Source organism: Camelus ferus, chromosome 3 (assembly GCF_009834535.1).
Source record: "Camelus ferus isolate YT-003-E chromosome 3, BCGSAC_Cfer_1.0, whole genome shotgun sequence".
Taxonomy (NCBI): domain Eukaryota; kingdom Metazoa; phylum Chordata; class Mammalia; order Artiodactyla; family Camelidae; genus Camelus; species Camelus ferus.
In genome coordinates, this window is record NC_045698.1 from 91308618 (window position 1) to 91322468 (window position 13851).

General features: G+C 33.8%; 1 protein-coding gene across 5 annotated transcripts in view; it reads right to left on the minus strand.

The window, feature by feature from the left end:
- MEIKIN (meiotic kinetochore factor) overlaps positions 1 to 13851 on the minus strand; it is an 84285-nt gene that overhangs the window by 19494 nt on the left and 50940 nt on the right. The gene's annotated exons all lie outside the window — the stretch shown is intronic.

The window sequence follows — 13851 nt, forward strand, 5'->3', positions numbered from 1 at the left end:
TGAACAAGAAATGAACCTTTATTATTTTAGTTGCTAAATTTTGGGGGTTGTTTGTCACCATAGTTTATCTTGCTTAGTACAAGTTACCTATAAAATAAGTCACAAAAGTTATAATCTTAACAGTGAAACTTTTTAAACAATTTTCCTTCAGATCTCATACAGAAAATATGTTGGACTGGAGGCCTTATCCAGGACAATGAGTGACAATTCACATGGAAGAAACAAATTTATTATTTGTAGATGATATGACTGTCTACATAGAAGATCTAAAAGAATCTACAGACATACACTAGCATTAGTAAGATGTAGCAGGATTCTGGCTATGCACAAATATATACAAATCATTTTGTATTGCTATACTCCATAAATAAAAAGTATAAAAAATGTAATTTACAAATAGACAATTCACGACAGCATCAAATAACATAATGTGCCTAGGAATGTGTCTAATAAAAAATGCAAGGTCATTCTAGTTAAAATGATAAAACTGTACTGAAAAATATTAAACAGCTAAATAAATTACAGAATGTATCATGCTTATGGAATGAAAGATTTAACAAAGATACTGTTTATAAAAATACAAAATTAGAGAAATAAATGACAGAAAACTTAGGATAATCATTACTTATGGGAGAGAGTGAATGGAACCATGGTGAGACTCTGGATTTTGGGGAGGACAGTATATGTAATGTTCTATTTCACTGTCTGCATGGTGAGCAGGCACAAGGGTACTTATCTATTTTTTTTCTTTAAACTATGCATCCTCTCTTTTTAATGAATGCTATATTTATATAAAGAGACAGCAGTTGAATTCCCAGATCTACTCTCCCAGTTCTTGTAAATGCTCTTCCCTAACTCAAGCAAACACTGTAGGATATTTTTTTTAAGTGAAAAGGGTATAACAGATGGTTTCCTTTCTGAGGAACTTCCAGAAGGTGAAGGGGAAGGTGTTGTAAAAATAAATGGTGCTGAAACTCCCAACTCTAAGAGACCTTTATCTTCCAGGCAAGAGAGTGAAAGATTTTGCCCTCTGCAGCCCAAAAGGAAAGAGCTAATGTTGCTGTTTCAAGTAAAAGGCTCAGCCAAATCACCTACAAAAAGTTTTAGTTGACAAGCCCCACCCAGGAACTAGAATGTACAATCAACTTTTTAGATTCATAATCTTAAACATAAGTAGAGAGTTAACTAATTAATACAATAGATAGAGAAAGAAAGAAAGAGAGGGAGAGAAGAAGTGAGGAGAAGAGGGGAGGGAAGGGGAGGGGAAGGGGGGAGGAGAGAGAGGAGAAGGAAAGAAGAAAATTAAAGAAAAGTGAATAGTGCTGCAATGAACATAGGAATGCTAATATCTCTTTGAGATACTGATTTCAATTCTTTTGGATAAATACCCATAAGTGGGATTGCTGAATCATACAGTAGTTCTAGTCTTAATTTTAAAAGGAGCTTCCATACTGTTTTCCAGAGCAGCTGCATCATTTCTGCATTTCCACCAACAGAGTACAAAGGTTCCAGTTTCTCCACAAGAAAGGAGCTGCTAATCCACGAGTATAAAATTTCAGTTATGCAAAATAAATAACTTCTAGAGATCTCCTGTACAATATTGTGCTTATAGATAATACTCAAAATCTGTTAAGAGGGTAGGTCTCATGTAAGTGTTCCTACCACAGTAAAACTAAAATAAATATAAACAAACAGACAAACAAAAGGAAAATTTGTATCATTTTAATAAATGGAAAATTATTATGTCATAAATAAAAGGTAAATCTAAAAACAAATACAATAAAACCATAGCAAAGTTACTGAATTTTTGAGTTTTGAGATATATATTTTTATTGAATTGTACTGACAATTTATTGGTAGATCAAGTTCGACTACAAATGACAAATTTAAAAGAAACTTTTGTTTGGGTTATCGAATTTAAAAAGTCTAACAAAATCATAAAGATCAAAATCAATAACATGGCGTTCAAAACTCTAAATTGACCAAATTTTTCTCATCATTCAGCTTTACCTTAAATCATCTTCCCACTTGTTTTCATCACTTCAGTTATGATGGCATTCCTTTAAGCCCTTGTAGTCTGGATGTAAGGATTAAGGGCTTTACACCAAGTCATCTTGAAACATCCTTCCTAATCTTCCTTACCTAGATAACTCTTACTTATCATTAAGATCTAAGATCAACTTTTAGTTCCTTAGAAAATCTTTCCATAACTCGACCAGGCCAAGGCTCCTCTCATAGGGTCTTGTGGTACCATGTATCTCTCCCTTTGTAACACTTGTCAGAGTTGTAATTTTCCCCTTGTGTCTGACTTCCCCACCAGACAGAAAGGCAGATCCCCTGTCTGCCTTTGCTAATAAAGAATGCCTTTGCTGGACTCATTAGTACTAGATACAGCTGAGGAATGAATATCTGAGTTTGAGGGCAGAACAATAGAAACTTCCCATTCTGAAAAGCAAAGAGAAAAAAAGACTGAAAAAAAAAAAAAAAAAACCCCAGAAGAGAATATTCAAGAACTGCGGGACAACTAAAAAGGTATGACATATACATAACTGGAATTCTAGAAGGAAAAGAAACAGAGAGAAGGAACAGAAGCAACGTTTGAAGTAGTAATGACTAAGAGTTTTCCAAAATTAATGTCACACATCAAACCACAGATCCAGGAATCAAAGAGAACACCAGGCAGGATAAGTGTCCAAAAAACTATGTCTAAGTATATCATACTTGTACATTAGAAAATCAAACAGAAGGAAAATATCTTGAAAGTAGCCAGAGGGAAAAACACCTTACCTATAGAAAAGCAAAGATAAGAATTACTGACTTCTGTCAGAAACCATTTAAGCAAGAAAAGAGCAAAGTTAAATATTTCAAGTACTGAGAGAAGAAAACCACTAACCTAGAGTTCAGTACCCTGTGAAATTATCCTTCAAAAGTGAGGGAGAAATGCAGATTTTCTCTAACAAACAAAAATTGAGGGAATTTGTTGCCAGTAGGCCTGCTTGCAAGAAATATTAATAAAAGTTTCCCAGGGAGAAGGAAAATGAATATAGGTCAGAAACTTTTACCTACATAAAGAAAGGAAGAGTATGGAGAATAAGTAAGTGAAGATAAACTTTTTTAAATTGAAAAATCAGTTGTCAATTAAAATAAAAAATCAAGTAAAAACCAATTCATAAATGATCTAACAAATAATAGTTGTTCAAAATAATAATAGCAACAATATATTCAATTAGGTATGCTTATCTGTATATATCTTATGTGTATATGTACATATCCTTATGCATAATAAAACAAATGACAGCAATAATACAAGAAATGGGAGAAATGAATTTGGATTAATTTGTTATTGTACTATGCTTGATGTGGATAGGTTTATTTAAAAGTGGACTTGGATTTGTTGTAAATATACGTTGAAAACACTAGGGCAACTACTAAAAAAAGTAAAGAAGTATAACCAATGTGCTAAACAAGAAAGCAGAGAAAATGTAATCAGGTAAAATGCTCAATTAAAACTGCAAAAGGCTCTGGGGGTGGGAAGGGGTAAACTGGGAGCTTGAGATTTGCAGATACTGACTGGTATATATAAAATAGGTGAACAACTTTATACTGTATAGCACAGGGGAATATATTCAATATCTTGTAGTAGCTTATGGTGAAAAAGAATATGAAAATGAATATATGTATGTTCATGTATGACTGAAGCATTGTGCTGTACACCAGAAATTGACACAACACTGTAAACTGACTATACCTCAATTAAAAAAACTGCAAAAGGCTCAATTAAAACTTCCTAATTTTTTGGAAGACAAAAACAGGAACAAAGAACAAGGGCAAGAAACAGAAACAGTAGCAAATATGCTGAATATTAACCAAAATGTATTACTAATCACATTGAATGTCAATGGCCTAAATGAACCAAATAAACCAATTTAAAGACACAGATATCAGAGTGAATCAAAAAACACAATCCAACTATATGTTGTTTACAAGAAAAACACTTTAAATATAAGTACATACATAGATGAAAAGTAAATGGAGATTACATATATATACTGCATCTTCTTTATCCATTCATCTATTGATGTGTACTTAGGATGCTTCCATATCTTGGCAATTATAAATAATGTTGCTGTTAATAGCAGGGTGTATGTATCTTTTTTAATTAATATTTATTTTGCGGATGGCTTTATTCCTTTGATAACTACATAAGTTTAAAAGGCTAAAGCTCTAAACATTCCTAGAAACAATGAATAGTACATATATGTAAATTTTTAAATATGTGCAGTAAAAAAAGTAAGTGGAGAAAGATATAACATGCTAATACTAATCAAAAGAATGTGGGAGTACCTATATTAATTTCAGATAAAGCAAATGCCAAAAAAAGTTATAAAGGGTAAAAGCTTGGCATTATCTAATGATAAATAGGTCAGTTCTCCATGAAGACATAAAAATTCTTAATGTGTCTGTGCCTAACCAAAGAGCATCAAACTACATAAGGCAAAAATGGATAGAACAGAGGAGAAAGATATAAATCTATTATCATACTTGAAGACTTTAAAACCCTCTCTCAGAAACATACAGATCCAGCAGGCAGAAAATAAGTAAAGATGTAACTGAACTCAACAGCACCATCAATCAACTGGATACAACAGACATCTACAGACTATTTCATTCAACAACAGCTGATTACACATTTTTCTCAAGCTCACATAACACATTCTCCAAGACAGATCACATTCTAGGCAATAAAACATATCTTAACAAGTTTAAAATAATAGAAATCATACAATATCCGCTAATAGACCACAACAGAATTAAACAAGAAATTGATAATAAAAAGACAGCTTGAAAATCCCCAAATACATAGAGATTTAAAAAAAAAACACTTACAAATGACACATGGGTCAAAGAAGAAATCTCAAGACAACTTTTAAAATATTTTGAACTAAATGAAAATTAAGACACAACCTACTAAAATTTGTGGGATACAGCAAAAGCCGTTAAAGGGAAACTGATAGCACTGCAATACCTATTAGAAAAGAAGAAAGATCTAAAATAATCTATGTTTCCACATTAGGAAAATAGAAAAAAGGGAAAATTAAATCGAAAGTAACCAGAAGAAAAGAAATAATAAGAATTAGAGCAAAAATCAATGAAATTGTAAAGAGAAAAAGAATAGAGAAAATAAACAAAAACTGTAGCTGATTATTTAAAAAGATCAATAAAATTGCCTCCAGCAAGGCTAACTAAGAACAAAAGGAGAAATGACACGTTACTACTATCAGAAATGAAAAAGAAGACAGCACTAGAGAGCCCATGAAATTTAAAAGGTTGATAAAGGAATACTATGAACAACTTTAAGCTTACAAATTTTATAACTTAAATGAAATAAACCAGTTACTTGAAAGGCACAATTGTCTAAAATGTACAAAGGAAGAAACAGACAATCTGAATAGCCCTTTATCTATTAATGATATTGAATCTATAATTAATAACTTTCCAAAACAGAAAGCACCAGGCCCAGACGGAGTCAATGGGGAATTCCAACAAACATTTAAGGAAGAAGTACCACCAATTCTGTACAATCTCTTTCAGAGGACAGAAGCAGAAAGGACACTTCCTAACTTATTCTACAAGGCCAGCATTATCCTAATACTGACACTAGATAAAGACATTACAAGTAAGAAAACTGCAGACCAATATCTCTCATGAACATAGATGTAAAAATCTTCAGCAAAATATCAGCAAACCAAATGCAACAATGCATAAAAGAATTATACACCAAGACGAAGCGGGATTTAATCCAGGTATGCAAGGCTGGCTTATCATTAAAAAATCAATTAATGCAACCTACCTATCATATCACCCAGATAAGGAAGAAAAACTACATGGCCATATCAATAGATGCAGGAAAAGCATCTGACAAAATATAACGTCCATTCATGATAAAAACTCTCAGTAAACTAGGAATAGAGGGAAACTTCCTCAACTTACTAAAAAGTATCAGTAAAAAACCTAAGGTAACATCATACTTAATGGTGAAAAACTTGAAACTTTCTCCCTAAGATCAAGTACAAGGCAAGGATGTTGCATCTCACCACTGCTTTTCAACATCGTACTGGAAGTCTTTGCTAATGCAGTAAGACCAGAAAGGAAATAAAAGATATACAGAGTGTGAAGGAAGGTATAAAACTGCCATTATTTGCAGATGACATGATTGTCTACATAGAAAATCCAAAAGAATCAACAACAAAAAAAACCTCCTGGAGCTAATAAGCAATTACAGCAAGGTTGCAGGATACAAAGTTAATATACAAAAGTCAACTGCTTTCCCATAAAACCAGCAATGAACAATTATAATTTGAAATTAAAACACATTACCATTTATATTAGTACCTCCAAAATGAACTATTTAGGTATAAATCTAACAAAATATATAGCATATCTATATAAGAAAAACTATAAAATTCTGAAAAAGATATCAAAAAAGAATTAAATAAATAGAGATATATTCCATAGTCATGGTTAAGAAGACTCAATGTTGTCAAAATTGCAATTCTCCACAACTTAATCTATAGATTTAACGCAATCCCAATAAATATGCCAGCGAGTATTTTTGTGGATTCTACCAAACTGATTCTAAAGTTTATATGGAGAGGCAAAAGACCCAGAATAGCCAACACAGTATTGAAGGAGAAGAATAAAGTCAAAGAACTGACACTATCCAACCTTAAGGTTATTTATAAAGCCACAGTAATCAAGACAGTGTGATATTGGTGAAAAATAGGACAAATGGATCAATGAATCACTATGTACACCAGAAACTGGCACAATATTGTAAATTGACTATAATTTAATTTAAAAAATAAAAATTCCTATATTAAAAAAATCAGTGGTTGTCAGAGGTGGGTGAGGGGAGATGAATAAGTAGAGTACATAGGATACTTAGGGCAGTGAAAATACTCTGTATGATATTATAATTGCAAGCATACCTTGTTTTATTGCTCTTCGCTTTACTGCAGTTTGAACATACTGTGTTTTTTAATACAACTTTAAGATTTGTGGCAATTCTGTGCCCAGCAAGCCTACTGGCACCATTTTTCCAACGGCATTTGCTCACTTCATGTCTCTGTGTTACATTTTGGTAATTCTCACATATTTCATGTGTTTTCATTATTATTATATTTATTATGGTGATTAGTGATCAGTGATCTTTTGATGTTACTATCATAATTGTTGTGGCACTTTTTAGCAATAAAGTATTTTTTAATTAAGATATTTACTTTTTTGATGTAATGCTATTACACACTTAATAGACTACAGTGTAGTTTAAACATAATTTTAGGGAAACCAAAAAATTTGTGGCTCACTTTATTGTGATATTCACTTTATTGCTGTGGTCTGGAACTGAACCTGCAATATCTCTGAGGTCTGCCTGCATGTCATTATACTTTTATCCAAACCCAAAGAATGTACAACACCAAGAATGACCCTAATTTAAACTATGGACTTTGGGTGATTATGATACATCATTGGAGGCTCATCCTTGGTAAAACATAAACCATCCTGGTGAATGATGTTGATTATGGTGGTGGCTATGCATGTGTGGGACTAGGGAGTATATGAGAAATTTCAATTTTGCTATAAACTTAAAACTTCTCTAAAATTTTTAAAAATTTTTTCAAAAAGTAAAAGGATGTAAAAGTATATACCATGCTAACAACAGTCAAAAGAAAGCTGGAGTAGCTATACTAATATCAGACAAAGTAGATTTCCATGCAAAGAATATTACCAGGGATAAGGAAGATCTTTCATAATGATAAAGGTGTGAATTAATCAAGAGGATATAACAACCTAAACACTCTAAATGTTTATATACCTAGTAACAGAGCTTCAAAATATGTGAAACAAAAAAGGATGTACTAAAAGAAGACACAGACAAATCCACCATTTTACTAAGAGATTTCAATACCTCTTAATAATCAATAGACCAAGTAGGCAAAAAAATTAGCAAGAATATTGTCAACTTGAACATCACTATCAATTAACCTAAACTGATTGACATTTATAGACCATTTTATCCAACAAAAACAGAACACACATTATTCTTAAGTGCACACAGAACATTCACCAAAATAAATCATATGGGTTATAAAACATGTCTCAATAAATTTTAAAAGATGCTAGGCATACAAAGTGTGGTCTTAGACTACACTGGAATTAACTTAGAAATCTGTAACAGAAAGATCTCTGGAAATTTTTCAAATATTTGGACAAGCAACAGCATACTTCTAAACAGCCATGGATCAAAGAATAAATAAACAGGGAAAGTGGAAAGTATTTGAACTGCATAAAAATGAAAACACAGCATGTCAAAATTTGTGTAGTAGTTGAGGGAAATCTGTAGCATTAAGCACCTATATTAGAAGAGAAGAAAGGTCTTGTATCACTTTAAGAAAGTAAAAAAAGAAAAGCAAATTAAACCCAAAGCAGCAGACAAAATAAAATAAAATCTGAGCAGACATAAGTAAAATAGAAAATAGAAAAACAACAGAGAAAAATCAATGAAACCAAATGTCTAGACAGATTGATTAGGGAAAAAAAAAGGAAGACACAAATTACCAATATCAGGAATGAATAAGGTTATGTCACTACAGATGCCAACATAGTAAAGAATAATAAGAGAATATTGTAAATATTTGACAATAAACTTGAATAAATTTACAGAAAATGGATAAATTCATAAAAATACACAAACTACCAAAGTTCATTCAAGCATAAATAGGTAAGTTGCATAGCCCTAAGGAGTCTGTAACTGTGGCTTATTTCCTTCCAACAAAGAAAACTCAAGGCCTAGATGGCTTCACTAGCGAATTCTACCAAATATTTAAGGCAGAAATAATACTATCTCTTTTCTAGAAAATTGAAGAAGGAGAAGTTATTTCCCAGTTTGTTCTGTGAGCCTATACATACACATACCTAGATATACATCAAAAGAAAATAAAATCAGACTCTCATGAACATTGATCCAAAAATTCTAAAAAAAATTTTAAGCAAATCAGATTCAACAATATATAAAAAGAAAAATACAACACAACTAAGTGTGGTTTATCCCAGGATGCATAGTTGGTTTAATATTAGAACATCAGTCAATATATTACACTTAATTCACAATCATTATCAATTCACCATATTAACAAATAGAAAAAGAAAAACCCTGTGATCACCTTAACAGACACAGAAAGTGCATTTGGCAAAAATCCAACATCTATTCCTGATAAAAATCTCTCAAGCATGTTAGGAGTAGAAGGAAACTTCAGAGTACAGAAACAAGGCAAGGATGTCTGCTCTCCTCACTGCTCTTACTCAAAATTGTACAGAAGGGCTGAGCTACTGCAACTATGCAGGGGCAAAAAGGCATCCAGATTGGAGAGGAAGAAGTAAAACTGTTTTTATTCATAGATGACACAATTTCCTGTGGTCTAATGGAAACTTAGGGAAAACAACTACTAGGGCTAATAAGTTTAGCAAGTTTGCAGTATCTTTGTTATGAACTGAGTGTTTGTGTCCTAAAAAAATTCGTATGTTGAAGTCATAATCCCCAATCAGACTATATTTAGAGTAAGGGTCTATGAGAGGGCAATATAAGTTCTAAAGGTGAGGCCCAAATCTGAGAGGTCTGGTGCCCTCATAAGAAAAGGAAGAAACACAAGAGCTCTCTTTGTGCAAAGAGAGAAAAGGCCATGTGAAGTCATAGAAAGATGGTGGTCATCTACAAGCCAGGAAGACAGCCCTCAGGGAACTGACAGCAACTTGGTCTTGGACTTCCCAGCCTCCAGAACTGTCAGAAAATAAATTTCTGTTGTTTAAGCCACCCACTCTATGGTATTTCGTGATGGAAGCTCAAGAAGACTAACATAACAGTCAATAACAAAAAGGAATGTTTCTATATGCTAGCAATGAATAGTCAGAAATTAAAATGAAAACTACCATTTATAATAGCATCAAAATATGAAACACTGAAGTTAGGTGAGAAATAGTGACATCAGGTGGGAATAATGATCTGTACAGTAAAAACTACAAGATATTTCTGAGAGACATTAAAGAAGGCCTAAATAAATGGACAGACACCAATATTGTTACAATATTAACTATCCTCAAATTAATCTATGAATTCAGTGCAATCCTAATCAAAATCCCATCAGGTTTTTTTTTTTGGTAGAAACTGATCAGCTTATTTTAATATTCATATAAAAATTCAAAGGATCTAGAATAGCCAAAACAACTGAAAAAGAACAACAAAGTTAGAGGGCTAACACTATCTGATTTCAAGAATTATTATAGTGCCACATTGTTCAATACTGCATGGTACTGGCATAAGGATAGAAAAGTAGATGAATGGAATAATATAAAGAATTCAGACACAGAACTATACCTATGTATAGATATCCGTTTTTCAGCAAAAGTACAAAGGCAATACAGTAAAGAATACTATTTCCACTAATGGTGCTAGGATAACTGAATGTCCATATGCAAAAAAATGAACTCAAATCCATAATCATATATAAAAATTAACTCGCAGGCATAAATGTAGAACTTTAAACTATAAAACTTCTAGAAGAAAACAGAGAAATTCTTTGTGATTTCAGGTTAGGCAAAGATTTCTTAGTTATGACAACATCTCATTAAAAAATTGACCAGTTGGACTTTATCAAAGTTAAAAACTTAGGTTCCTCAAATGACACTGTTTCACAAGAAACTACAAATCGTATGATTCCATTCATATGAAATGCCCAGAAAAGGCAACTCTAGAGACATAAAGTAGATGAGTATTTCCCTCAGGCTGGGCAGAGAACAGGGCTTAGCTGTAAATGGGCACGAGGGATGAAGATGTTCTAAAACTGACATAAGGTGATGGTTGAACTTCATAAATTTACTAAAAAATCACTGAATTGTAACCCTGAAAGGGTGAATTTTATGATATGTAAAATATACTGCATAAAAGCTCTTTTTTTTAAGATGGTGGAGAGTGTGAAAAAACAAGGCACAGGCTAGAAGCATATCTTTCAAAGTATAAATCTGATAAAAGATTTGCATCCAGAATATACAAAGAACTCTCAGATCCTACAATGAGGAAAATCAACCATTTTTTTTTTAATGGGCAAAAGATTGGAACAGATACATCACCAAAGAAGACATACAGATGGCAAATAAGTACATGAAAAAGTGATCAACATCATTAGTCATTAGAGGAATGCAAATTAAAACCACAATAAGATATCACTTCATATCCATCAGTATGGTAAAGATTAAAAGACCGACCATACTAATTGTTGGATGCAAAGAAACAACTCTAAAACACAGCTAATCGAAATGTAAGATGGTACAACCACTTTGAAAAACAGCTTTGCAATTTCTACTCCCAGATATTTACACAACAGGAAAGAAAATATATATCCATACTGTAAAAGGAAAAGTATTCTGATACTTGTTAAAACAATAAGGAAGACTTTATTGAAGACTATCGAAATATGGGTATTGCAATAGGGGTGACAGATCAGGTCTAACTCCAAATACAGAAAAGACAGCTGGGGATTTATAGCCAATGAGCAGAGTGAGGGCATCAGAGGTTGAGAAACTGCTAAGAGGAGACATCAAGGGTAAGGGGATTCTTGCTAAACTGATCTGTGAAACTGTGATTTATAATAAGAAATCTATCTTTGGTTTTGTCCCCATTTCTGGAATTGAGCTCCTAAAATGCTTGGAATCTCCTAAGTGATGAGAGCAACAAAGGTGTCTTTTGTTACATCAATAAGGTGACTTCTGGACTGCACTTAAGGATGGGGGCTGGTTACCAGGGGAACCAACTATGTGATTAGAGGGTTGGAAATTTCAGGCCCAACCCATAACCTCCAGGGAGGAGAGAGAAGTTAGAGATTGAACTAATCACCAATGGCCATTGATTAAATCCATCACATCTACCTAATGAAGCCTCCATAAAACCCCAAAAGGATGGAATTCAGAGAGCTTCTGGGTTGGTGAGATTTGGGGAGAGTGGCACTCCGGAAGAAAGCATGGAAACTCTGAACCCTTTCCCCATACCCTGTCCAATGCATCTCTTCCATCTGGCTGGTCCTGAATTATATCCTTTCATAACGAACCAGTAATCTAGTAAGTAAAATGTTTTTCTGAGCTCTCTGAGCTGCTCTAGCAAATTAATCGAACCCCAGGAGAGGGTCATGGGAACCTCTGATTTATAGCCAGTCAATCAGAAGTAAAGGTAATAACCTAGAATTGTGACTGGAGTCTGAAGTCCAAGGAGGGAGATCATAGGAACCTCCAATTTGTGGCCGGCCTGTCAAAAACACAGGTAATAACCTGGGCTTGTAATTGGTGTCTGAAGTGGAAAGTGTTCTTCTGGGACTGAGCCCTTTACCTGTGGAATCTGATGCTATCTCTTGGTGGACAGTATCAGAACCAAGTTGAATTCTAGGACACCCAGCGGGCTCCCGGTGCACTGCTTGTTAGAGGTGTGGGGAAATCCTCCCCACCACACACTCATTGAAACTGGGTCCAGGAACCAAATTAGATTTAACATGTCAGAGTGCTAAAGGTAGTCAGGGTGATCAGACATCAGGAATGGAAGATTCTCTCTTAACTGACTTAGCAGAATTCTTGCTAAAGCTGTATTCCAGGATGCACATAGAAGCCCAAGGTCAAGGCCTAGTTGAGAAGAGGGCTCAGAAGAGCCTAAAGTTTGATCAAGGGGAGATTATTTGTCAATACAAATACTTGTACATAAATGTTCCTAGCAGCTAAACAACCTGAATGTCCATGAATAGGTGACTAGATAAATAATTTTCTGTATACCATGCAATGGAATACTATGTAGCAATAAAAAGGAATAAACTATTGATAACATGGCTGAATTTCAAAATAATTATGCTGAGTGAAAAAAGTCAGACCAAAAAAATCCCTTTCTCTTTGTCTCTCTCTCCCTTTCTCATGACTCCAAAATTCTAGAACACGTAAACCAATCTATAATGACCGTAACTAGATCAGTAGTTGCTCACTATTGTAAGGGGGTGGGGTGGGGCAGGAAGAAAGAAATTATAAAATGGTAGGAGGAAACTTTTGGTGATGGATATTTTCACTATCTTGATTGTGGTAGTGGATTCACAGGTGCATACATATGTGAAAATTTTCAAATTGCACACTTTAAATATGTGCAGTTTACTTCATGTCAATTATATCTCAATAAAGTTTTTTTTTTTAAGTAGTAGTTCCCAGTTTCAGCTGGGGTCTCAACAATGTGCTGTATAATCTTGGGTTTCCCTATTTTAAACTATTTTTACTTTCCTTAAGCCTCTTTATTCTCTCTCCTTCTCTGGAGATTATCCCTCAAACTGCCTCTAGCCTCAGCCTTTTTCAATCTGTTCTCCATGCCTGGAACCAAAATAAATTTTATACAAGAGCATCGGGTATCTCCTGTTTACAATCCTTTACCAGCTCCCCTTAATAAGGATTATAAGACCCTTTACAATCTTGGTCCCTGTTTACCTTTACAATCTCATCTCCACCTTTCTCCTCACCACCCAACTTCACCCTGAAAACATCTAGCGACAATGAACCACTACATATCAGTAAGTTCTGCCTCTTTCTTTTTTCTCTGCCTCTTTCTTGTCTTACTCTTTCTCTCTGTCTTTTTTGTCTGCCCCCTCCCCCCTCTTTCCCCCTCTCTCTTTATGTTTTCCTCTCTTTTTCTGCTCATCCTCTCCCTCTACTCCCACCCAAACCTCCATGGCTCATAGAGTCTTGAGTTTTATATCTTCTTTATTAATGGAGCTTACAACT